At 38.6% G+C, this 27,817-nt stretch overlaps 1 pseudogene; it reads right to left on the bottom strand.

Annotated features, from left to right (window-relative positions):
- Window positions 1–310: 310 nt before the first annotated feature.
- Window positions 311–26,732, bottom strand: LOC112619373 (annotated as a pseudogene).
- Between the last annotated feature and the right edge of the window lie 1,085 nt (window positions 26,733–27,817).

Here is a 27,817-nt window from a genome sequence, read left to right as displayed (position 1 = left end):
CAGGGCATTTTCCTTAGAGAAAAGTCGGGTGGCTTTTAGGAGGGCAAGGGACTTCCCATAACAATGCATCTCACACTATTTGGAATGACTATTTAAAAAAGAACAATGTGCAATTAAAATCCTAGACCACATTGTAGAACTTTGGAGGGTGCTCACTCCAACCGACTGTCATCTTCGTTCTTGAGTTAATCCAAAACAAGCAAACAAAACAAAACCAAAAAACAAATAAAGCCATGCCAATCTCATTTTGTTTTCTGTGCAAGTTAGGTTTTGTCAAGAAAGGGTGTAGTGAAACTCAGTTACAGTCTGCCTAGAAGCATTTGCGGTGGAAAATGGAGGGGCCGGACTCATCACACTCCTGCTTGCTGATCCACATCTGCTGGAAGGGCGAGAGGAGGCCAGGATGGGGCTGCCTATCCACAGGGAGTACTTGCGCTAGGAGGAGCAATGATCTTGATCTTCATGGTGCTGGGCTCCAGCTCGGTGATCTCCTACATCTTGCCGATGATGCTAGGGTACATGGGTGGTGCTGCCAGACAGCACTGTGTTGGCATACAGGTCTTCATGAACGTCCACGTCACACTTCATGATGGAGTTGAAGGTAGTTTCGTGGATGCCACAGGATTTCATGCCCAGGAAGGAAGGCTGGAAGAGCGCCTTGGGGCAGCAGAACTGTTGGTTGCGAATGGTGATGACCTGGCTGTAGGGCAGCTCATAGCTATTCTCCAGGGAGGAGCTGGAAGCCACCATGGCCACCTCCTGATCCAAGTCCAGGGCGACCTAGCACAGCTTCTCCTTGATGTCACAGGAGATTGCCTGCTTGGCCATGGTGGCGAAGCTGTAGGCACTGGGTGAGGATGTTCATGAGGTAGTCAGTCAGGTCATGGCCAGCCAGGCCCAGATGCAGGATGGCCTGGGGGAGGGCATACCCCTCGTAGATGGGCACAGCGTGGGTGACCCTTTGCCAGAGTCCATCATCATGCCAGTGGTACGGCCAGAGGCCTACAGGGACAGCACAGCCTAGATGGCCATGTACATGGCTGGGGTGCTGAAGGTCTCAAACGTGATCTAGGTCATCTTCTCGTGGTTGGCCTTGGGGTTCAGGGAGGGGCTCGGTCAGCAGCACGGGTTGCTCTTTGGGAGCCACAGGCAGCTCGTTGTAGGTGTCGTGCCCGATCTTCCATGTCGTTCCAGTTCAGGGTCAGGATGCCCCTCTTGCTCTGGGCCTCCTCACCCACTATGAGTCCTTCTGACCCATGCCCACTCCCTGGTGCCTGAGACATCCCACGATGGATGGGAACACGGCCCCAGGGGCATCGTCACCCGTGAGGCTGGCCTTGCACATGCCGGAGCCCTTATTGATTACAAGGTCAGCGATATCATCATGGTGAGCTAGAGGCGGGTGTGGATCGGCGATGGAGCAGTGAGGGCGAGGCTCTGTGCTCGCGGGGCGGACGCAGTCTCCGCGGTCCTCTTCTATGTCCTCTGTGTCTTTTAAGTATTTGTGTATTGTCTTATCTTAAATGTTTCTGTTGATAATACCTTTAAGTCTTGGGGTAACTTTATAACTTCATGTATAGTAGATGAATCTTAAAATTTATGTAAGGACTTAAATATGTCCCTTTTTTTGTTTATCACTAGAAGACTGTTTGTGTCATTTTGACTGACATTACAAGCCAAATCAGCTGGTGTGACTGCAAATAGACAGGATATTAACATGGACTACAAAAGAAAACATACGAGTCTGACTAATAATGTTGATGCTTCTTCTAGGTAAAAAAGTCCCTTATTCTTATGTCTCCTGTGGTTAACTTTCTCTCTTTTTTCTAGCCTACAAAGGTGCTAGAGTGGCAAGGCTTTACATTCAAATGACCATATAAAGTTGTGTGTGTGTGTGTGTGTGTACTTAAATTAAAAACATTTTCTTTTAAATCTTCAGTAAATGCAAAGTAGCTTTAAATGTTTGAAACCAACAATGTAAACTCACATGTGTATATATACATACACACACACATACACACACATACATACATACATACATATATATTGTGATATTTATACCAATTGATTTAGAAACAAAAAGTTTCCTTTGGGAGGCCAAGGCGGGTGGATAAACTGAGCTCAGGGGTTTGAGACCAGCCTGACCAACATGGTGAAACCCCGTCTCTACTAAAATTACAAAAAATTAGTTAGGCGTGATGGCACACGCCTGTAATCCCGGCTACATGGGAGGCTGAGGCAGGAGAATCGCTTGAACGCGGGAAGCATAGGTTACAGTGAGCCGAGATAGTGCCATTGCACTCCAGCCTGGGTGACAAGAGTGAAACTCCATCTCAAAAGGAAGGAAGGAAGGAAGGAAGGAAGGAAGGAAGGGAGGCAGGGAGGGAGGGAGGGAGGGAGGGAAGGAAGGGAAAAGTTTCTATTGATGTGGAAGAAATGCAATTTAATGTGAGTATGTTTTCTTCTTAATACTAGTTCATAAACTCTTAAATCGTTACCTAATAGTGTTCTGTTCTATCATTACTTTTCTGAGAAATGAGGTGATTTTAGACAATTTCCAAGGTTCTTTCCTTTTTGTCTTCTTACTGCCAACAGTTTTTTATTTCTAGTTATTATTTTTCAATATTTGATTTCATTTCCTACATTATTTAAATATTACACGTGGGTTGAAATTTCTGTAACCAATGGTTAACTGGTATGTAATAAAAAACAAAATGACTTGGGCACTCAAGGACTATGCTTTCAAATATTTGAGTAATATCTATGGTTCAGTATATTAATTCTAATGTTTGATCACTATGTAATTCATGACTAAATGCTTTATTGATGCAATAATTTCAGATCCATTTTCTACTTGACAAAATACAAAATAAAACAAAACACAAAATAAAACAAAACCTTTATACAGTAATAGACTTAAAACTTGCCTTTCTTTTTCTCTGGCAGTTATTGACCTTTCTTACAAGAGATTATTAGCTAAAGATCACGGCCTTTTTATTTTGTTACCTTAAAGCTGAAAAATTTATTATCTCATCCTTAAGGCTATGGCAGATCATTTTCTTCATGGGCTGTGTAGTACATAAATAATGCAAGATTTAAAGTCTCAGAATTCCTTTATCAGCAGATGGCAAAGTACTTAAAAAATCATTTTCTGGTTTGAGGTAATAGTCTACTTTTATTCTGAATCTACTCAAGGCTTTGTGAACTGCTTCTATATGGGAGATAAGCAAGTGACACTGGACAAATCGAACAGCAGACCTGCCTCAGACTGAATCTACCCTCCATAAAATTCACCAGTAAAGAGAATTGATGTAAACACAACTTTAGCGTGTAAGATTATAATTTGGATGCAGCCACTTCTTTTATTTACATTACTGGGTTTCTGCCATGGCTGTTAGTACAGGAATGAAATAATTTGGATGATGGAAATGGAACTATGTAGTAAGATTGGGGAGAAAACTGCATAACTCTGATGCTCAGTAGAAATATTTTGGAAATTGGAAACAGAATGGCTATATTTACTTTCCTTAGTCAAGTTTAAATAAGATGGGAGACAGGACGGGCCTGACTGACAGAAATATAACACATTTCTCAAATACCACAAGTTCTATTAACACCCAGGATAGGAGAAATAAAAGTTGATATTACACTTTTCGAAAATGTATATACTGGAATTTTGCCAAGTAATTATGTAGCAAATTTTGACCAGCTTTAAGATGGTTATCAACGGAGGGTTCAAAAGTTCAGCTTTTCTGACTCTAGAAATTCAGAGGCCTAATTAAACTTAGCTATATTCTAAAAATCACTTTTATTTTTAAAGCAGTATTTAGAATTGGCTTATACATTTTATTCCCAAGATGTTAAACTGCTATAACCCAGAAAGAAACAAAAATCTTCAATGAACCTGTATCATTTTCTGTGTTAAATATTTGATGGTCAACATAATTCAATTAGCTGGTTTTGAATAATAATAGTGAAAAGAACAAAATTTCAGTGTAAAGTGTATAAATTAAATCTTTTACACGTATAGTATAATAATTATAAGTATTCAAACACAAATAAACATCTTAATAAAAAAATTGAAAATCTTTTTGCCTCACTCACTTTATTTCATGCCTCAATAGGGATCTAACTAATAAAGCAATAAAGATAATTAATGACGTATTTTCCAAAATCTTCAACAAATGCTTAAAAAAAAATGAGTCTTAGGTAAACTGTGATTGAAACAAAAAAAATTCAGCCAACCCAAAACTGTATATGTAATATTTTTACCTTTTGATTCTTTTCTAAAGTTTTTTAGAGCAAAGGAAAAATGGAATTATCAAACTTTCAACTGAAGTTATGTATAGTTTAGGTCTTTTATCTGGTTTAACTAATCTAACATTCTCATTTTAAAGTAACAGAAAGTAAAATCTGTATAATCTACCTCTCCAGATCTATTAATCTCTGCAATAAAAATTTTAAATAGCTCTACATTTGCTATCACAATTGTATCAGAAAACGGATGTAGTTTAATATGAGAAAATTAAGTTGATATTGTGGGAAAACATGCTACAAAGCCAATTAGTAATTAATTTATTTCAAAATATTTTTATTATAACAAATTATAGCAAATATTTATCTAAAACTTAGTTTAGGAAGATGAAGCCTGAAAGATAAATAAGACATGTATTGAATTAAAGAAACAGTCCAATGAAGACAGACAAATAAATATTTATTAAAGTTATGATTAAATAGGAGATAAATAAAGCTACAATTATGTGGTAAAAGGATTTCCCAAGCAAGGTGTAATTTGATGGAGATAGATGGGATATATATGAATGTTTAAATAGTTATGCAAATATTAATTTGTAGGGTATTTTTAATGTGGGTGTATGAGTAATGTGCTATAATAAAATATATTAAGGGACAAAAATGATGGACCTAAATGTGAGTATTATTTGTCAGATAGAAAAAAATATGAATGTGAGTTTTTTTAAACATGGTAATATTATCCTACTAGTATGACAATATTTCTACTGGGCCCATAAAACTTATTTTGTCAACCTTTGTTTTATACTATACATTACTGACAAAACAGGGCATAATTCCTCTGCTCTAAAGGAAATACATTCCGAAGCAGTTAAAAAAATAAAGAAAAAGAAAAAAAAAAAAAAACATGTTATTTCATGTAAATGTGCTCTTAAGAATTTTGAATAAGTAGGTCATTGACGTGGTGCAAAAGCTTTTCCAGTCTCTCATGTAAATATGCATTTGACAGTTTAGTAAATTTCAGGTCAATGGTCCAATAGACCAAAAAGTCTTGGGGCTATTGGAGTGTATCCTGTAAACGCACGTTAAGGGAATTTAAAAGTTGCAGATTATTGACTTGATTATTGATGCAAAGTAATCAATACAGTTTAACAGGTAATTAAATATCCTATCATAAAAAGTACATTTATAGAGTGCAGTCATAATTTATTAACAGACTGTAACGTAATATTACTTTTAAAGTTATTTGGTTAATGTTGACATTCTTTTTTGGTACCTCTTCTTTTCCATTTTTCTTCCATGTATAAATACGCTTCACTTTAATAATGCTACAGACCTTTGCAAATTTTCATATAAACTTTCAGTAAACTACTTAAATGGACACCATCAAAATTTTTTACTGCATTGTGATTTTATCAATTATACAGATAGTGATTATGTCTTGGTTTTAATTTTCATTTTTATTTTAGAATTGTGTCTACTTGTTGGAAGGGTGGATTGTGTGATGCTAAGGTTTGGGCTTCTATCAATCTCATCATCTAGATAGCAAAAATAATACCCAATAGAACGTTTTTCAGACTTTCCCAACTGCCTTTGAAGTCTCCAGTGTCTCCTATTCCCATCTTTAGGTACATGTGCACCCAAGAATTAGCTCCTACTTCTAATTAATTAGCCCCTACTTCTTTATTTTATAAAATAGTTTCAGTATTAGTAGTACCAATTTTCTTTGTACATCTGGTAGAATTCTGCTGTGAATCTACTTGGTTCGAAACTTTTTAGAATCAGTAGATTTTTCTTTTTTATTGAATCAATTTTAGAACTCATTATTTGTCTGCTCAGGGTTTCAACTTTTTCTGATTCAACCTTAGGAGGTTGTGTGTTTTCAGGAGTTCATCCGTTTCTCCTAGATTTTCTAGTTTGTGAACATAGAAGGGTTCATAGTTGTCTCTGAGGATATTTTGTATTTCTTAGGATGAATTTTAGTGTTACCTTTGTCATTTCTGATTGTATTTATATGGCTCTTCTCTCATTTTTTTTCTTTATTAATCTAGCTAATGGTTTAATGATCTTGCTTACCCTTTCAAATAAATAACCAAGTTTTTGTTTCCTTAATCCTTTGTATAGTTTTTGGGGCCGCAATTTCATTTAATACTGCTGTGCTTTCTTTTCTTCTGCCAGCTTTGGGATTAGTTTGTTCTTGTTTTTCTAGTTTCTTTGATTGTGATGTTAATTTGAGATCTTTTAGCTTTTTCAAATAGCCATTTAGCATTATAATAATTCCTCTTAACATTGCTTTTGCCACATCCCAGAGATTTTGATATTGTGTCTCTGCTTTCATTTGTTTCAAAGAATATTTTGATTTCTGCCTTAATTTCACTGTTTACCCATAAGTCATTCAGAATCTAGTGTAGTTTTTGAGAGTTCTTCTTTGTATTGATTTCTATTTTTATTTCATTGTGGTTCAAGCATATACTTTGTATGATTTCCATTTTTTTGAATTGAGACTTGCTTTATCACCAAGCATGTGGTTGATCTTACATTATGCTCATGTTCAGATGAGAAAAATGTATATGCTATGGTTATTGAGTGGAGTATTACATAGATACTTATTGAGTCAAATTGGTCAAGTGTCATATTTAAGTCGAGAATTTATTTGTTAGTTTTCTGGTTCATTGATCTGTCCTAATGCTTTCAGTGGGTGTTGAAACTCCCCACTCTTATTGTGTGGCTGCCTAAGTCTTTTTGAAGGTCTAGAAGTAATTGTTTTATGAATCTGGGTGCTCCAAAGTTGGATGCATATATATTTAGTATAGTTAAATTTTCTTGTTAAACTGAACCTTTTATCATTATGTAATGGCCTTCTTTGTCCATTTTTACTGTTGCTGATAAAATGTCTGTTTTATCTAATACATGCATAGAAATCTCTACTTTTTTTGTTTTCCATTTGTGTGATAGATCTCTTCCTATCCCTTTACTTTGAATCTATGGGCGTCATTACATGACAGATGGAACTCTTGAAGACAGCAAAAAGGTGTCTTGTTTTTCTCTCCAACTTGCCACTTTGTGTCTTTTATGTGGGGCATTTAGACCATTTACAGCTAAGGTTATATTGATATGTGAGATTTCGTTCCTGTCATGGTGTTGTTTGCTTGCTTTGTGGTGATGAATGTGTTGTTGCTTCGTAGGGTCTGTGGGCTGTGTATTAATGTATGTTTTTATGGCAGCAGTTTACCTCTTTCATTTTCAAGTTTAGAGCACTATTAAGTAATTCTTGTAATGCTGGTCTAGTGGTAGCAAATTTGCTTAGCAATTGCTTGTCTGGGAAAGGTTTTATTTCTTCTGTGGTTATGAAGCTTAGTTTTATGGGATATGAAATTCTAGTTGGAATTTATTTTCTTTAAGAATGCTAAAAATAGGCTCCCAGTCTTCTCTGGCTTGTAAGGTTTCTGCTGAGAATTCCACTATTAGCCTGATAGGCTTCCCTTTATAGGTTATCTAACCCTTTTCTCTAGGTGTCTTTAAGAGTTTTTTCTTTCAGGTTGACCTTGAAAAGTCTGACAACTATGTGCCTTGAAGATTGCTATATTTTATTAGCATCTCACACGTGTTCTCTGAATGTATTGTTTTTGCAATTTAACCTCTCCAACAAGATTGGAAAAATTTTCCTGGATTATATTCTTAAATATGTTTTCCAAGTGGCTTACTATAATGGTTAATATTAGGTGTCAACTTGACTGTATTGAAGAATGCCTAGATGGCTGGTGAAGCATTGTTTTTGGGTGTGTCTGTGAAGGTGTTGCCAGAGGAGATTAACATTGGAGACACTTGGCTGGGAGAGGAAGACACACCCTCAATGTGGGTCAGCCCTATCCAATCAGCTTCCATTGTGGCTAGAATAAAGCAGCTGGAAGAAAGGGGATAAGAAGCTTGTGGAATCTGCCCACTCTCTTTCTTCCTAAGCTGGAAACTTGCTTTCTCTTCTCCAGCCCATGGACATCAGACTCTGGGTTCTTCAGCCTTTGTACTTTGGGACTTGCACCAGTGGCCTCCCAGAGGCTTTTGTGCCTTTAGCCTTAGACTGTAGCTTGGAGGATTGGCTTCCCTGGTTTTGAGACTTTCTGATTTGGACAGAACTATGCTACTGGTTTCTCTCTTTTCTCAGCTTGCAGGTGGCCTATTGTGAGACTTCACCTTGTAATCATGTGAGCCAATTCCCCCTAATAAACTCTTTTATATTTACAAATATCCTATTGGTTCTGTCCCTCTGGAGAACCCTGACTAATACACTTACTCTCTCTTCTTGCTTAGGAACATAAATGAGTGGTAGGTTTAGTTGCTTTACATAATCCTATATTTCTTGGAGGATTTGTCCATTTTTTGAAATTCTTTTTGCCTGATGGGTTTGATTCAAAGTACTGGTCTTCAAGCTCTGAGATTATTTCCTCTGGTTGGTCTGGTCTGTTTTTAAGGCTTCAAATTGTATTTTGAAATTCTCATAGTGAATTTCTCAATTTCAGAAGTTCTGTTTGATCCCTTCTTAATATAGCTATATCATATTCAAATCTTATATCATTTTTCTGGCTTCCTTTGATTGAATTGAATTGAAACTTTCTCTTGGACCTCACTGAGCTTCCTTGCCCTCCAGATTCTTAATTCTGTGTCTGTCATTTCAGACGTTTCAATATGTTTAGATTACATTGCTTGGGAACAAGAGTGTAACAAAACATTCTGACTTTTTAAATTGCTAGAATTTTTGTGCTGATTCATTCTCAAGAGAGCTGGCATTTCCTTTTATTTTTGAATTTGATGTCACTTGGATGGGGCTTTTTGTTTTGTGTTTGTTTTCCTCTTGTGAGTTAGACAGTGGTGAACGTTGTATACAGTTAAATGGCTTTGTTTCTGAGTGCTTTCAGAAGGCCAAGGCTTTGTACACAGTCTTAGGTTGTATATAGGTTCCTGTGATGGGTTTTAGTGGCATTGCATGTTGGAGGAATGCATTTTTGTTTGGTAGTGTAATTCAGCCTGCAGTCCAATTAATAACGCTTATGAGTATAGGTGGGCAGATAAGCTCTTGCTCAGCCACGTGCTGCTTTTGTACTTAAATGTGTACATAGCCGTGTGCTGGAGAGATGGCAGCTGGTGAGACATGACTCCCTCTCCGAGTCTGCTCCTGGGCCGTGATGCCATCCCCTTCAACTATTGGTGCCATGACTATTTCCTGTGCCCCAATGGGAGCTTTGGCAGGCCCTGCTCACCCATCCCTTAGGGCAGTCCCACTAGAGGGCTAAATCACCAGAAGAACCACAACTCCCTGGGGGCCTGCCAGTCCTTTGTGCTTGTGAGAGTGACAGCAGTTTGTGGGGTATGTCTGCTAGTGGTCTGATAGTGCACTGGGACAGGAGCAGAATATCCCTGGGTGGGGCACTGGTACCCCAGGTATGCAACTTGGAAGGTACCTGTAGGCTGAAGTTTTCAGCCCAGGAGATGGCTGTGAGGACCACCAAGTTTACACTCCCCCAACCCAATGAGTCTCCCTCTGGTATCTGCCTCAGGAACCGGATTGACCAGCTAGGCTTATCCCAAGCCTTCTGTGCCAGATCCCTGAGCTGTTCCAGATGCTCTTGGCTACAGGACTCCCTAGGAAAGAAGCTGCAACTGGATCTCAGGCCACGCCCTTCCCAGACCAGGCTTGTGAAGGGAGGGATGTCCTGCACTGGCACGTGAACCCATGTCACACTCTTCTTTGTCTTCTGATAGTGGAGGTTCCTTTCCTGATTGAGCTTAGGCCACAGATAGTTCAATATCCGCGAGTGGTGTGCTCAAATCCTGGGGAGTGGGACTCGGCCCATGGATTTGTCCTCTGACCCCTCAGGTTAAAGCACTGGCTGTGTAGGGCAGGGGGATTATTAATGGGGTATGGGGGTTGGGGATGTGGCTGAACTGTTCTCAGGCCACTAGCAAAAACTCAGGTGGGGTGGTGGTGACTGTGCTGTGGTGATCTTCCTGCAGGAGCATCTAGGCAGGCAGTCTTGAGAGGTCCAGCATGTGAGAGAATGTGTGGATTGGATGCATTCTGGCCCCACAGTGGAAGCCCACCTCTCCCTGGCCTAAGCAGAGGGGAGGAGCTGCTGCCACTCAGAGCAAGGAGAGTCTTGGGTGATTGGCATCTAGGTCACATTTTGGTACAGTTGCCAGTGCTGGCACGTGGAATCTCTGAGCAGGGTTCCCAGCTTCCACTCTCTGCAACTATCGTGTCTAAATTGCCTATTAACTTTCATTCTTTCAAAAGACTTGTTTGGCTAGGTGCAGTAGCTCACACCTGTAATCCAAGAACTTCGGGAGTCTGGGGTGGGAGGATTGCTTGTGACCTGGAGTTTGAGACCATTTGGGGAAACATAGGGAGACCCCATCACTCCATAATTAAAAAAAACAATAAGCCAAGCATTGTGACACTTACCTGTAGTCCTAGCTATTTGGGAGGCTGAAGAAGGAGAACCACTTGAACCAAGGAGTTTGACCTTGCAGTGAGCTATGATTACAACACTCCAGCCTGAGTGAAAAGGTAAGAGTCAATCTCTAAAAACAAAAACAAAAAACTTGTTCAAGTTGCATGGATATTTACTCTATATTTTCGTTCCTCTCAGTGGTAAAGGTATTCCTCGCTGTGTCTAGTCAGCCATCTTGCCTCCTCCAGGTAATGATCTTGGATGCATGTTAATATGAAATAATTTAAAATATTTTCTTTTGAATTTTCCTTCAGAACAAGCTTATGTTTTATATTTTGAAAAGAACTTGAGTCTTATCTCTTCTGTAATGGTTGACAGTTTAGTGAGCTTTCCTGTTTATGGCACTGATAACTTATTAAACTTTTCCTTGATGGACTTTTAAAATTATTCATTCATGTTTGCAATTGTATCTGTTAACACATATAATTAATTTATTTAGACAAAAATTAGTCATTTAACTAAAAACTATTTTATTTTATTTAACTTTGAGGCAGTGTATATGAGCTCTGAATCAGACCATGTTTGATATATTAGTTTTCCAGATAATAGTAATAAGGAAACATTTTAGTCAAATAAATGCAGCTAATATGTGATACATAGAACATGTTCTACAAATGTTTCATATTATTTTTTTAAATTACATGAAAGGGCCGGATGTGGCGGCTCACACCTGCAATCCCAGCGCTTTGGGAGGCCAAGGCAGGCGGATCACCTGAGGTTAGGAGTTTGAGACCAGCCGGGCCAATATAGTGAAAACCTGCCTCTACAAAAATACACACACACACACACACACAAATTAGCCGGGCATGATGGCAGGTGCCTGTAACCCCAGCTATTTGGGAGGCTGAGTGGGGAGAATTGCATGAACTCAGGAGGCGGAGGTTGCAGTGAACCAAGATCACGCCACTGCCCTCCAACCTGGGTGACAGAGCGAGACTCCATCTCAAAAAAATAAAATAAAATAAAATAAAATAAAATAAAAAGAAAATATTAATATTTGTAAATAAAAAAATTAAGCATACTTATGTAACACTGTTCTTGGTTTTAAAAATTAATATTTAACATTTTCAAAAGTTTTACTTGGCTCAATACTTGATAGATAAATGGCCCATCTTTTCATTTACTTTTTTCCTCCCGTACTTGAGCTATTTATTTCAAAGAGAGATGCCTGAATATTTTGTTGCCTAGTGTTACTTCCAGGTAGAATTCCAAACCTTACAGGTCATGCATGATTATGTAAATTCCTTTAATATCTAGTTTCCAGCTTACCTTTCCTGCCTAAACTCTTTACAGACCCACCACAAAACCTATTCACAATTAGTAGGTTCCAGAAGCTAACATGCTGTCATGGTAATATGTCTGTAAATATTACAGTGAGAATATGGAGTATGTAGACTACAGGCATATTTTTAATTCAATTTTTAGATGAAAAACTACTCCCAGGTATGCCAGACACCGATATTTCAAAATGAATGAGACATAATTACTGCTCTCAAAAATCTTTACTGCTCTTTTGGGACCCTCTTTAGTCATTGTTTTGGAAATCTTTCTTTTCATTTCAAAATAAAGTTAAATATATCTTCTGAATCTGGCAACTTCTTTTACATACCTCCACTGTAAATGTAAACTTGCTTATTCTGTAAAGATCTGTAAATCTATTTATATTATATGTATTAAATTATTTTCTGTGTCTCTTTGTCCTCAGAGATAAGGATGCCTCAGGACACCTCTTACATGAGGATCTTATGACCTGCTTTGGGGAAAGCCAGAAAACCTAGGTTTTATGATCTGCTTCAGGGAAAAAGGGCTAGGGACGGTTAGAGTAAACTTCTTACTTCTGTTGTTTCTCAAATTGTTTCAGTTTAAAATAGTATTTTAAGGTGTCATATTTTGGAGTAGGATGTACTAAACCCCCCTCCCCCCCACACACAAACACATTTATAATTTTAAAACCAAAAACATTATCACCATTTTATAGAGTAATTATTTATTTAAATCTACCTGTATATTTCATCTTTCTTTGCATCTTCATGCTTTTAATATATGATGATTTTTCTTCTGTCTAACAGATTTTCTGGACAGGTGTGGTTGCTCACACCTGTAATCCCACAGCACTTTGGGAGGCTGAGGCAGGCAGATTGCTTGAGCCCAGAAGTTCAAGACCAGACTGGTCAACATGGCAAAACCCTATCTCTACAAAAATACAAAAAATTAGCCAGGCATTGTGATATTCGCCTGTGGTTCCAGCTGCTTGGGAGGCTGAGGTAGGAGGATCACTTGAGCCCTGGAGGTCAAGGCTGCAGTGATCTGTAATTGTGCCACTGCACTCCAGCTTTGGCAACAGAGTGAGACCTTGTCTCAAAACAATTTTTAAATTTTTCTATATTTCCTTTAATTAAAATCTGTTGAATAACCCTTTCTTCCTTTTTTGTATTCATATCTAAAATGTCATTATTTAACTACATATAGAAAAATGTATGCAGCTCTACAAACACACATTATATGTAAATACAGTAGTTTCCCCCATCCATGGGGGATACATTCTGTCGCCCCTGGTGGATGCCTGAAATGACTGATGGTACAAAACTCTATATAATGCACAAATTGCTTTTTCCTTCTTCACAATATCATGGATGGAAGATTCATTCTTATTGTAGATCCCAGCAAACTCAGAGTACATTTTTCTTTCTTTCCTTAAATAAAGACCGTTTACCTTTTTACTTAAAGAAAATACTTTGGCTGACTCTCTTTTTGGACTCAGTCTGCCTGCACCCAGGTGATTAAAAAGCTTTATTGCTCATACAAAGCCTGTTTGGTGGTCTCTTCACACGGATGTGCATGACATTTGGGTGCCGTGACTCGGATCAGGGGACCTCCCTTGGGAGATTAATCCCCTGTCCTCCTGCTCTTTGCTCCGTGAGAAAGATCCACCTATGACCTCGGGTCCTCAGATCCAACAGCCCAAGGAAAATCTCACCAATTTTAAATCGGGTAAGCGGCCCCCTTTTTACTCTCTTCTCCAACCTCTCTCACTATCTCTCAACCTCTTTCTCCTTTCAATCTTGGGGCCACCTTTCAATCTCTCCCTTTGCTGACTCTCTTTTCAGACTCAGCCCACCTGTGCCCAGGTGATTAAAAAGCTTTATTGCTCACGCAAAGCCTGTTTGGTGGTCTCTTCACATGGATGCGCATGACATTTTGGTGCCGTGACTCGGATCTCTCTGTATCTCTACTCTTTCTTTTCTCTGGGCTTGCCCCCTTCACTATAGGCAACCTTCCACCCTCCATTCCTCCTTCTTCTCCCTTAGCCTGTGTTCTCAAGAACTTAAAACCTCTTCAACTCACACCTGACCTAAAACCTAAATGCCTTATCTTCTTCTGCAACACCACTTGGCCCCAATACAAACTTGACAATGGCTCTAAGTGGCCAGAAAATGGCACTTTCGATTTCTCCATCTTACAAGACCTAAGTAGTTTTTGTCGAAAAATGGGCAAATGGTCTGAGGTGCCTTACATCCAGTCATTTTTCACACTTCGTTTCCTCCTTAGTCTCTCTTCCCAATGTGATTCCTCTCAAATCCTCCTTCCTTCCCTCCCGCCTGTCCCCTCAGTCCCTACCCCGAGTGTCGCTGAGTCTTTCCAGTCTTCCTTTTCTACAGACCCATCTGACCTTCCCCCCCTCCCTCACCACCGTCGCCAGGCAGAGCCAAGTCCCAATTCTTCCTCAGCCTCCGCTCCTCCACTCTGTAATCCTTCTACCACGTCCCCCCCTCACACCTGGTCTAGCTTACAGTTTAGTTCTGCAACTAGCTCTTCCCCACCTGCCCAACATTTCCTCTTAGAGAGGTGGCTGGAGCTGAAGGTATAGACAAGGTTAATGTTCCTTTCTCTTTATCTGACCTCTCCCAAATCAGTTAGCATTTAGGCTCTTTTTCATCAAATATGAAAAACCCAGCCCAGTTCATGGCCTGTATAGCAGCAACCCTGAGACACTTTTCAGCCCTAGACCCCGAAAGGTCAGAAGGCTGTCTTATTCTCAATATGCATTTAGTTTTATTACCCAATCTGCTCCTGATGTTAAATAAAACCCCAAAAACTAAATTCCGGCCCTCAAACCCCACAACAGGACTTAATGAACCTCGCCTTCCAGTTGTACAATAATAGAGTAGAGGCAGCCAAGGAGTAACTTATTTCTGAGTTGCAATTCCTTGCCTCCACTGTGAGACAAACCCCAGCCACATCTCCAGCACACAACTCCGAATGCCTGAACCTCAGCTGCCAGGGGCTCCTCCAGAACCTCCTCAACCAGGAGCTTGCTACAAGTGCCAGAAATCTGGCCATTGGGCCAAGGAATGCCCGCAGTCCGGGATTCCTCCTAAGCCATGTCCCATCTGTGTGGGACCCCACTGGAAATCAGAATGTACAACTCACCCAGCAGCCACTCCCAGAGCCCCTGGAGCTCTGGCCCAGGGCTCTCTGACTGACTCCTTCCCAGATCTTCTCGGCTTAGCGGCTGAAGACTGACACTGCCTCATCACCTTGGAAGCCTCCTGGACCATCACAGAAGCTTTGGGTAACTCTTACAGTAGAGGGTAAGTCCGTCCCCTTCTTAATCAATACGGAAGCTACCCGCTCCACATTACCTTCTTTTCAAGAGCCTGTTTCCCTTGCCTCCATAACTGTTCTGGGTATTGATGGCCAGGCTTCTAAACCTCCTAAAATTCCCCAACTCTTGTGCCAACTTGGGCAACATTATTTTATGCACTCCTTTTTAGTTATCCCCACCTGTCCAGTTCCCTTATTAGGCCAATACATTTTAACCAAATTATCTGCTTCCCTGACTATTCCTGGACTACAGCCACAACTCATTGCCACCCCTCTCCCCAACCCAAAGCCTCCTTTGCATCTTCCCGTTGTATCTCCCCACCTTAACCCACAAGTATGAGACATCTCTACTCCTTCCCTGGCAACCGATCACATGCCCATTACTATCCCATTAAAACCCAATCACCCTTACCCCACTCAATGCCATCCGGCAGCACGCTTTAAAAGGATTAAAGCCTGTTATCACTCACCTGCTATAGCATGGCCTTTTAAAGCCTGTAAACTCCCCTTACAATTCCCCCATTTTACCTGTCCTAAAACCAGACAAGGCTTACAGGTTAGTTCAAGATCTGCACCTTATCAACCAAATTGTCTTGCGTATCCATCACGTAGTACCAAACCCATATACTCTCCTATCCTCAATACCTCCCTTCACAACCCATTATTCTGTTCTGGATCTCAAACATATTTTCTTTACTATTCCTTTACACCCTTCATCCCAGCCTCTCTTTGCTTTCATTTGGACTGACCCTGACACCCATCAGGCTCAGCAAATTACCTAGGCTGTACTGCTGCAAGGCCTCACAGACAGCCCCCATTACTTCAGTTAAGCCCAAATTTCTTCCTCATCTGTTATCTATCTCGGCATAATTCTCATAAATACACACTTACTCTCCCTACTGATCTTGTCCAACTAATCTCCCAAACCCCAATCCCTTCTACAAAACAACTCCTTTCCTGCCTAGGCATGGTTAGTGCAGTCAGAATTCTTATACAAGAGCTGGGACCGTGTCCTGTAGCCTTTATGTCCAAATGACCTTACTGTTTTAGCCTAGCCCTCATGTCTGTGCACAGCAGCTGCCACTGCTTTAATACTGTTAGAGGCCCTAAAAATCACAAACTATGCTCAACTCTCTACAGTTCTCATAACTTCCAAAATCTATTTTCTTCCTCCAACCATCCCTCAGAACAATGCTTATGCTGATAAGTTAGCTAAAAAAGCAGCCATCAAAAGGCATCAGATCCTGTCTCTCAGGACAATGCTTATGCTGATAAGTTAGCTAAAAAAAGCGGCTAGCATTCCAACTTCTATCCCTCACGGCAGTTTTCCTCCTTCACATCGGCCACTCCCACCTACTCCCCCACTGAAACTTCCACCTATCAATCTCTTCCCACACAAGGCAAATAGTTCTTAGTCCAAGGAAAATATCTCCTTCCAGCCTCACAAGCCCATTCTATTCTGTCGTCATTTCTTAACCTCTTCCATGTCAGTTACAAGTCCCTTGCCCACCTCTTAGAAACTCTCATTTCCTTTCCATCATGGAAATCTATCCTCAAGGAGATCATTTCTCAGTGTCCCATCTGCTATTCTACTGCCCCTCAGGGATTGTTCAGGCCCCCTCCCTTTCCTACACATCAAGCTCGGGGATTTGCCCCTGCTCAGGACTGGCAAATTGACTTTACTCTCATGCCCCGAGTCAGAAAACTAAAATATCTCTTAGTCTGGGTAGATACTTTCACTGGATGGGTAGAGGCCTTTCCCACTGGGTCTGAGAAGGCCACCGCGGTCATTTCTTTCCTGTCAGACATAATTCCTTGGTTTGGACTTCCTACCTCTATACAGTCTGATAACGGACCAGCCTTTACTAGTCAAATCACCCAAGCAGTTTCTCAGCTCTTGGTATTCAGTGAAACCTTTATATCCTTTACCATCCTCAATCTTCAGGAAAGGTAGAACGGACTAATGGCCTTTTAAAAACACACCTCACCAAGCTCAGTCACCAACTTAAAAAGGACTAGACAATACTTTTACCACTTTCCTTTCTCAGAATTCAGGCCTGTCCTCGGAATGCTACAGGTTACAGCCCATTTGAGCTCCTGCGTGGACACTCCCACCATTAGGTCCCAGTCTCATTCCAGACACCAGACCAACTTAGACTGCACCCCAAAAAACTTTCATCCCTACTGTCTTCTGTCTAGTCATACTCCTATTCACCGTTCTCAACTACTCATAAATGCCCTGCTCGTGTTTACACTGCCGGTTTACACTGTTTCTCCAAGTCATCATAGCTGATATCTCCTAGTGCTATCCCAAACTGCCACTCTAAGTTTCCTCTTAGTAAATAAATAATCTTTGCTTGCAAGGCTATGCTGAACCTCCTTGGGCACTCTCTAATTAGATGTCCTAGGTCCTCCCAATTCTTAGTCCTTCAATATCTGTTTTTTCTCCTTCTCTTACCTTGTGTCTTTCGTTTAGTTTTTCAATTCATACAAAACCGCATCCAGGCCATCACCAATCATTCAATAGGACAAATGTTTCTTCTAATGACCCCACAATATCACCCCTTACCACAAAATCTTCCTTCAGCTTAATCTCTCCCACTCTAGGTTCCCACGCCAACCCTAATCCCGCTTGAAGCAGCCCTGAGAAACATCGACCATTCTCTCTCCACACCACCCCCCAAAAAATTTTCGCTGCCCCAACACTTCACACTATTTTTATTTTTCTTAATATAAGAAGGCAGGAAGGTCAGGCCTCTGAGCCCAAGCCAAGCCATCACATCCCCTGTGACTTGCACATATAAGCCCAGATGGCCTGAAGTAACTGAAGAATCACAAAAGAAGTGCAAATGCCCTGCCTCACCTTAACCAATGACATTCACCACAAAAGAAGTGAAAATGGCCGGTCCTTGCCTTAAGTGATGATATTATCTTGTGAAATTCCTTTTCCTGGCTCATCCTGCCTCAAAAAGCTCCTCCACTGAGCACCTTGTGACCCCAACTCCTGCCCATCAGAGAACAACCCCCCTTTGACTATAATTTTCCTTTACCTACCCAAATCCTATAAAATGGCCCCACCCTTATCTCCTTTCACTGACTCTCTTTTCGGACTCAGCCCACCTGCACCCAGGTGATTAAAAAGCTTTATTGCTCTCTCTCACACACATACACACACACACACACACACACAGAAAAAACAACAACAACAACACTTTACGGTTTCTCTTTAGCATATCCAAATTGCCAGCATTATTATTCTTGTGTGTTGGGGACATTATTAAGTAAAATAAGACTTACTTTAACACAAACACCGTAAAACCATGACAGTGGATTTGTATCATGCTCTCCAGAATGGCATGTACTTTAAAACTTATTAATTGATTATTTCTCAAATTTTCCATTTAATATTTTTGGACCATAGATGACCACAAGTAACTGAAGTCACAGTAACTGAAATCATGGAAAACAAAACTATGGGTAAGGGAAACTACTATATTCTTGAGTTTAAGGTTTTGAACTTGCCCACTACCTCTTTCTTTTTTCCTTTTTATTCTCTTTGGAACAGAAATGTCAGTCCTGTGTCTATCCCACCACTATACTTTGGAAGCACATAACTTGCTTGATTTTACAGGCCTACAGCTGATGAGAAATTCACTTCAGGACAAAGTACACCTTAAATCTCACCCATATCTAATTTAAATGATATTTACATAAGTCTTTCAACTTTTGACTTAATGTTGTTATGAATTAAGACTTTTGGGGCTATTGGAATAAAATAAATGTATTTTGCATGCAAGAAGAACATACATTTTGAGAGGTAAGGGGCCAAATGCTATGGTCTAAATTTATGTGTACCCCCCAAATTCATATGGTGAAATTCTAACCCCCAAGATGATGATATTAGTATGTGAAGCCTTTGGGAATTGATTAAATAGTGAAAGAAGAGCTCTCATAATTGGTATTATTACCTTGTAAAAGATAACCCAGAGAGCTAGCTCACTCTTCCACCATGTGAGGGCATAGTGAGAAGGCACCACAGAAGAACCAGGAAACAAGCTGTCACCAGACATTAAATCAACCCATACTTTTTTTTTCCCCAGGGACAAGCAAATTTATTTTCTTATTTTTTTCTTCAATTTTAACTTTTATTTTAAGTTCCGGGATATATGTGCAGGATGTGCAGGGTTTCTTACATAAGTAAACGTGTGCCATGGTGGTCTGCTACACAGATCAGCCCATCACTTAGGTATTGAGCCCAGCAACCATTAGTTATTCTTCCTGATGCCCTCCTTCCCTCTCTGCCCCATGACACGCTCCAGTGTGCGTTGTTCTCCCCCATGTATCCATGTGTTCTCATCGTTCAGCTCCAACTTATAAGTGAGAACATGCAGTGTTTGGTTTTCTGTTCCTGTGTTAGTTTCCTGAGAATAATGGCTTTGAGCTCCATCCACAGCCCTGCAAAGAACATGATCTCATTTCTTTTTATGGCTGCATAGTATTGCATGGTGTATATGTCTTTATCCAGTCTATCATTGATGGGCATTTGGGTTGATTCCATGTCTTTGCTATAGTGAATAGTGCTGCAATGAACATATGCATGCATATATCTTTATAAGAGAAGGATTTATATTTTTTTGGACAATATCCAATCCAATATCCAATATCCCATATCCAATAATGTGATTGCTGGAATAAATGGCATTTCTGATTCTAGATTTTTGAGGAATCACCACATTGTCTTCCATAATGGTTTAACTAGTTTACATTTCCACCAACAGTGTAAATGTGTTCCTTTATGTCTGCAACCTTGCAAGCATCTGTTGTTTATGGACTTTCTAATAATCACCATTCTGACTGGTGTGAGATGGTATCTCATTGTGGTTTTGGTTTGCATTTTTCTAATAATCAGTGAGGTTGAGCTACTTTTCATACATTTGTTGGCCACATGAACATCTTCTTTTGAGAAGTGTCTATTCATGTTCGTTGCCCACATTTTTTTTTCATTCTGTTTCCCAAGCTGGGGTGCAGTGGTGCAATCTCTGCTCACTGCAGTCTCTGCCTCCTGGGTTCGGGTGATTTTCATACTTCAGCCTTTCGAGTAGCTGTGATTACAGATGTGAGTCACCATGCCTTGCTAATTTTTAGTAGAGATGGGGCTTTGCCATGCTGGCCAGGCTGGTCTCAAACTCCAGGGCTCAAGTGATCTGCCTGCCTTGGCTTTCCAAAGTGCTGGGATTATAGGCATGAGCCACTGCACACAGCACTTTCCCCACTTTTTAATGGGGTTGTATTTTTTTTCTTGTATGTTGATTTAAGTTCCCTGTAGACTCTGGATATTAGACCTTTGTCAGATGCATAGATTGCACAAATTTTCTCTGATTCTGTAGGCTGTCTGTTCACTCTGATGATAGTTTTTTTTGTTTTGTTTTGTTTTGTTTTGTTTTGTTTGCTGTGCAGAGCTCTTTAGTTTATTTAGGTCCCATTTGTTAATTTTTGCTTTTGTTGTAATTGCTTTTGTCATTTTCATCATAAAATTTTTGCCCATGTCTATATCCTGAATGGTATTGCCTAGATTTTCTTCTAGAGTTTTTATAGTTTTGGGTTTTACATTTAAGTCTTTAATCCATCTTGAGTTAATTTTTGTCTAAGGTGTAAAGAAGGAGTCCAGTTTCAATTTTCTGCATATGGCTAGCCAGTTCTCCCACCATCATTTATTAAATAAGGAATCCTTTCCCCATTGCTTATTTTTGTCAGGTTTGTTGAAGATCAGATGGGGATCTTATAATAATAATAATTAGACCATAATAAGACCACAGTGGATGTGTGGTCTTATTTCTGAGTTCTCTATTCTGTTCCATTGGCCTATGTGTCTGTTTTTGTAGCAGTACCATGCTGTTTTGGTTACTGTAGCCTTGTAGGGTAGTTTGAAATCAGGTAGCATGATGCCTCCAGCTTTGTTCTTTTTGCTAAAGATTGTCTTGGTTATTCAGGTTCTTTTTTTGATTCCATATGAATTTTTAAATAGTTCTTTTTTTCTAATTGTGTGAAGAACAACAACGGTAGTTTGATGGGAATAGCATTGAATCTGGAAATAACCTTGTGCATTATGGCCCTTGTTACAATACTGATTCTTCCTCTCCATCAGCATGGAATGGTTTACCATTTGTTTGTGTCCTCTCTGACTTCCTTGAGCAGTGGTTTGTACTTTTCTTTGACGACATTCCTAACTTCCCTTGTTAGCTGTATTCTTAAGTATTTTATTCTCCATGTAGCAATTGTGAATGGGAGTTAATTCAGGATTTGGCTCTCTGCTTGACGTATAGGAATGCTAGCGATTTTTGGTGTATAAGAATTTTGTTGGTTTATGGGAATGCTATCAATTTTTTGCATGTTGATTTTGTAGTCTGAGATTTTGCTGAAGTTGCTTATTAGCTTAAGAAGTTTCTGGGCTGAGACAATGGGGTTTTCTTAATATACGATCACGTCACCTGCAAACAAAGACAATTTGACTTCCTCTCTTCCTATTTGAATACGCTTTATTTCTTTCACTTGCCTGATTGCCCTGGACAGACCTTCCAATACTATGTTGAATAGGAGTGGTGTGAAAGGGTATCCTTGTCTTGTGCTCATTTTCAAAGGGAATACTTCCAGATTTTGCCCAGTCAGTATGATATTGGTCGTGGGTTTGTCATATATGACTCTTATTATTTTGACATATGTTCCTTCAATATCTACTTAATTGAGAGTTTTTAACATGAAGGGATGTCAAATTTTATAGAAGGCCTTTTCTGCATCTATTGACATAATCATGTGGTTTTAATAACCAGAATAGCCAGTTTAGACAGGAATATAACTAACCTGATGAAGCTAAAAAACACAACATGAGAACTTCACAATGTAATCACAAATATCAAGAGCAGAATAGTCCAAGTGGAAGAAAGAACCTCAGAGCTTGGATACTATCTTTCTGAAATAAGACAGGTACACAAGAACAGAGAAAAAAGAATGAAAAGCAATGAAGAAAACCTCTGAGAAATATGGGATTATGTAAAAAGCCAGAACCTACAACTTTTTGGGGTACCTGAAAGTGACAGGGAGAATGAGACCAACTTGGAAAACACACATCAAGGTAACACTCAGGAGAACTTCCCTAACCTAGCAAAACAGACCAACATTCAAATTCAAGAAATCCAGAGAACCTCTGTAAGGTACTCCACAAGAAGATCAACCACAGGGCACATAATCATCAGATTCTCTAAAGTCAAAATGAAAGAAAAATTGTTAAGGGCAGTCAGAGAGAGAGGCCAGGTGACCTACAAAGAGAATCTCATCAGATTAACAGTGGACCTCTCAGAAGAAATTGTACAAGACAGGAAAGATCAGAGGCCTATTTTCAACACTATTAAAGAAAAGAATGTCCAACCTAGAATTTCATTTCTGGCCAAACTAAGCTTTGTAAGTGAAGGAGAAATAAGATCCTTTCCAGACAAGCAAATGCTGAGGGAATTTGTCGCCACCAGGTCTGCTTTACAAGAGCTCCTGAAGGGAGCACTAAATATGGAAAGGAAAAACTGTTATCAGCCACTACAAAAACACACTGAAATACATAGACCAGTGACATTCTGAAACAACCACATAAACAAGTCTGCAAAATAACCAGCTAGCATCATGATGACAGGATCAAATTCATACATAGCAATATTAACCTTAAATGTAAGTGGGCCAAAATCCCCAATTAAAAGACACAGAATTGCAAGCTGGATAGAGTCAAGACCCATATACATGCAGTCTTGAAGAGATCTGTCTCATGTGCAAAGACACACATAGGCTCAAAATAAAGGGATTAAGGAAAATTTACCAAGCAAACAAAAAACAGCAAAAAAGTAGGTGTCAGAATTCTAGTTTTGGACAAAATGAATTTAAACCAACAAAGATAAAAAAGTCAAAGAAATACATGACAAAATGGTAAAGGGTTCAATTCAATAAGAAATGCTAACTATCCTAAATACATATGTACCCATTGTAGGATCACCCAAAGCAATTTCCTGGAGATCTATAAAGAGACTTAGACTCCCACACAATAATAGTGGGAGATTTTAACACCCTACTGACAATATTAGACAGCTCATTGAGACAGAAAATTAACAAAGATGTTCAGGACCTGAATTTAGCTCTGGATCAAGAAGACCTGATAGATATCTGCAGAACTCTCCACACAAAAACAACAAAACATAAATTCTTCTCATCGCCTCATGGAAGTTACTCTAAAACTTATCATATAATAGGAAATAAAACACTCCTCCACAAATGCAAAAAAATTTATATGATAGTCTTTCAGACCACAGTGCAATCAAATTAGAGCTCAAGATTGAGAAATTCACTCAAAATCACACAACTACCTGGAAATTGAACAGCCTGCTCCGGAATGACTACTGGGTAAATAATACAATTAAGGCAGAAATCAAGAGGTTCTTCAAAACTAATGAGAACAAAGAGACAATGTACCAGAATCCCTGGGATGTAGCTAAAGCAGTGAAGAGGGAAATTTATAGCACTAAATGCCTGCATCAAAAATCTAGAAAGATCTCAAGTAAACAGCTTAACATCCCAACTGAAAAAAAAAAAAAAAAAAAAAAAAAAAAAAATCTAGAGAACCAAGAGCAAACAAACCCCAAAGCTAGCAGAAGACAAGAAATAACTAAGGTCAGAGCTGAATGGAAGGAGATAGAGACACAAAAAACCCTTCAGAAAATCAATGAATCCAATATCTATTAAAAAATAAAATAAAATAGATATACCACTAGCTAGATTAATAAAGAACAAAAGACAGAAGACTCAAATAGACACAATCAAAAATGATGAGGGGGATATCACTACTGACCCCGCAAAAATACAAATAACTATCCAATTAAGAAAGATATTCAGGACCTGAATTCAGCTCAGGATCAAGCGGACCTGATAGATATCTACAGAACTCTCCACACAAAAACAACAGAATATAAATTCTTCTCATCGCCTCATGGAAGTTACTCTAAAATTTATCATATAATAGGAAAAAAAATGTAGAGAACCAAGAGCAAACAAACCCCTATAAACACCTCTATGCACATAAACTAGAAAATCTAGTAGAATTAGAAAAATTCGTGGACACATACACCCTCCCAAGACTGAACAGAAAGAAATTGAATCCCTGAATAGATCAATAATGAGTTTTGAAATTGAGACAGTGATAAATAGCCTACCAACCAAGGAAAAGAAACAAAACAAAACCGAAGACCAGATGGATTTATAGCTGCATTCTACCAGAGGTACAAAGAGGAGCTTGTACCATTTCTGCTGAAAGTATTTCAAACATTTCAAAAGGAGGGACTCCTCCCTAACTCATTTTCTGACGCCAGCATTATCCTGATACCAAAACCTGGGGGAGTTACAACAAGAACAAAACGTCGGGCCAATATCCCTGATGAACACAGATGCAAAAATCCTCAATGAAATACTGGCAGACAAAATCCAGCAGTACATCGTAAATCTAATTCACCATGATCAAGTTGACTGCCCATGCTTTGATCTTAGACTTCCTAGCCTCCAGAACTGTGAGAAAAATATTTTTTGCTGTTTATAAGCTACTCAATTTATGGTATTTTGTTACAGCATTCTAAATGGATTAAGGCACAGGCCAGAGCCTAACAAGCTCACGATACCAGAAACTAAGTCTAATTAAAGAAGTATGTCTCAAGAAAATGTGGATGTAGCTTTGACATATGTAGTAGACTGTAATCATCTCTATATAGCTTTGGGAAAACAAGCTTCAGGAAAATTCAGTTGAATTCAAAATTCAATTTTAATTTTTGGAATGTGAATCACCATTTAATTTATCCAATTTTCACATTATTTCTTGCTTTTTTATTGCATCTTCTAGTATCAACAAGAAAAATAAGCTTGTGAATATTCAACAGAGTTCTTCTCTACTATTCTCTTTAGAATGATGCATCTTGATTTTATGGTTAAAGATTCTAAAGAGATATTTGAATATACTGTAAATTTAAAGACTTCTTGTGTTTGATATAAAAAACAAGAAATGTTTCTATGAATCCCAGGTGACTATCTTCATATACGATATTTGAATTTTATATTTTAAAAATCCAGGGAAAAGGAAAAGGCATTGGCACTAATATTAACAACATGATTATATCGTGACTAAAAGCTGAACGTTGGCTGAAGTCTCACTGCAGAGAATGCCAATAATGAAATTCAGTAGTTAAGGTTTTTTTATGCCATCCAAATAGGATACTCAATAACAGTGATTCTAATACACAGAGTCCCAGCTCCAGAGTTTCTGATTCTGTAAGTCTTGGGTGAGGCTAGAGAATGTGCATTTCTAACAAGTTTCCAGAAGACATTGCTGCTGCTGGTCTGGTGCCAAAATTTAAGAAATGCTACTCAAATATATATTCAATATCCTCTTTGTGAAATTTTTTCAGCTTCTCTAAAGACTTCACAAAGATCTAAACTACTTCTCCTGCCTGATATACTGGCATCATTTGGCCCTTATATGTTATTAATACTAAGCTAGGAAACTCACAATAGTAATTTGGCTTCTGTTACTGCTGTGAAAAATGTCATCTTTTGTCTCTGACCCAGGAGTCTCATGTCTTTTGCCAGTATTCATCAAACTGTGAATTTGCAAGTAGGGAAAAAATCTCTGATCAGTCACAATTATTAATAGTAGATATTAAAATATAAAGTCAATTTCAGGAATTGACATATTTAAAGCATGTTAAGACACAATTTTCCTGGTATATTGTAACACGGACATTTAAAAAGGGCTACAACATTTTCTTTTAATCGGAAGATCTGAATAGTTTCTTCTCTTCAGAACTTCTCAGCTTTCAGTTTAACTTGGATTGTTAGAGGTCATAACTTTTATTAAATATCAAAAAAAAGGAAATGTGTAAGTCTGGTTTCAACTGAGCAAGAAAAATACATGTGCTAGTTCTGACTTTTCTTAGAGGCAAACTTTCATTCATTTTAGGCTTGTCTCTATACACAAACAGCAATAAAAATAGATCAGAATGATTTAAGTAATCTCAACATACAGAATGGCATATCCAAGAGAGTTTATTGCTGGTCTTTGAGATAAACTCAGCACACAACATGTGGATTAGTATCTATCAAGCTTTAGAGGAGGACTGGTATAATTTATTTATTTTTCTTTTTTGAAGTAAACAAACCATTTGAAGCTAAAAAAAATGATCAGTCTCATTTCTTCTCCATTCTTATACTTCCATGGTACATTCTAATTAGAAAGAAGACAAAACTCTTAAATTTTTTTTTCTTACCTTCAATCTTTATTTTCTTCTCACTGACCATTCATAACAGCCAGCTTGATCAGCAGGGAATGTTGTAGCTGACAAATAAAAATGGTTAGACATATTTTCTTCATTATTCCCTCACTGATCCCGCCCCCTTTTCACTTCTTCATTATGAATGATCACTAGAGAATCAAGTTATTAACTCATGTTTAAATATCCTTCTTGTGCTGTCTTGCTGATATTAGGAAATTTAACTTTGCTGATGTTGGTTTTTCATTTTACAGTGACACTAATGTTTTTCATCTAAAATATAAACTTTTTATCCTTAGAAATTTTGATATATCACTCACAAAGACAATGCTTTGTCATTTATATACAAAGTACACAGTTTAGGCATTTCTATAAAATGAGGAGTATAGAAATTTAAATTTATAGTATAAATTCATTTTCATTTGAAATGAACCTTTCAGAATAAGACCTATTATTCTTTAACTAACAGCTGTTGATTTTCTCATAGGCAGTAGAAAATAAAAAACATATAATTATATAATGTATTAAAAATAAGTTTTTGTGCTACCTGGTATAACCTACAATTTAAAGTTCCCTTGTAACTTCAATTTGATTTGATAATTTACAAATGTGGTCTTTCTTTTTTAATTTAAAATGTAATTGAGTTTCCCCCTCAGTTTATCAAAAAGTTCTCCGTTTATCCAAATGTTAAAGGGCAATCCTTTAAAATATATAACTAAAATATAATTTCCCTTTTTTTGTTGTTTAAATATTAATTAAATTGATGGTGCATTTGAAGATGCTACAAAATTTGGCACACATTTCCTTGTTGTGTGGTGGGTCTTTGGAAGACAAATAATCAAAATCTTAGCCTACATTTCTATTTTCAGGGTCAGAACTTCAATAGACGTTACATGGCCCATGCATCTCTTACCTCAATCCAATCTGCTTCCCCTTTCAATACCAATTTCTCTTTACCTTAAACTCTATCTGCTTCACTTTTTCTTGGCATCTTATTTCTAAGACTCCTTCTGTAGGATTTTAATGTATTCTTTGCAGTTATCTAGGCTCACATCTTAGAACCCTTTTTAATCGTTTTCCTGTAGTTTTAGTGATGAGAACAAGGAAAAGAGA

Source organism: Theropithecus gelada, chromosome 2, assembly GCF_003255815.1.
Source record: "Theropithecus gelada isolate Dixy chromosome 2, Tgel_1.0, whole genome shotgun sequence".
Classification (NCBI taxonomy): Eukaryota; Metazoa; Chordata; class Mammalia; order Primates; family Cercopithecidae; genus Theropithecus; species Theropithecus gelada.
Note: the sequence above shows the minus strand (reverse complement) of the source record. Positions and strands in the feature narration are given on the sequence as shown.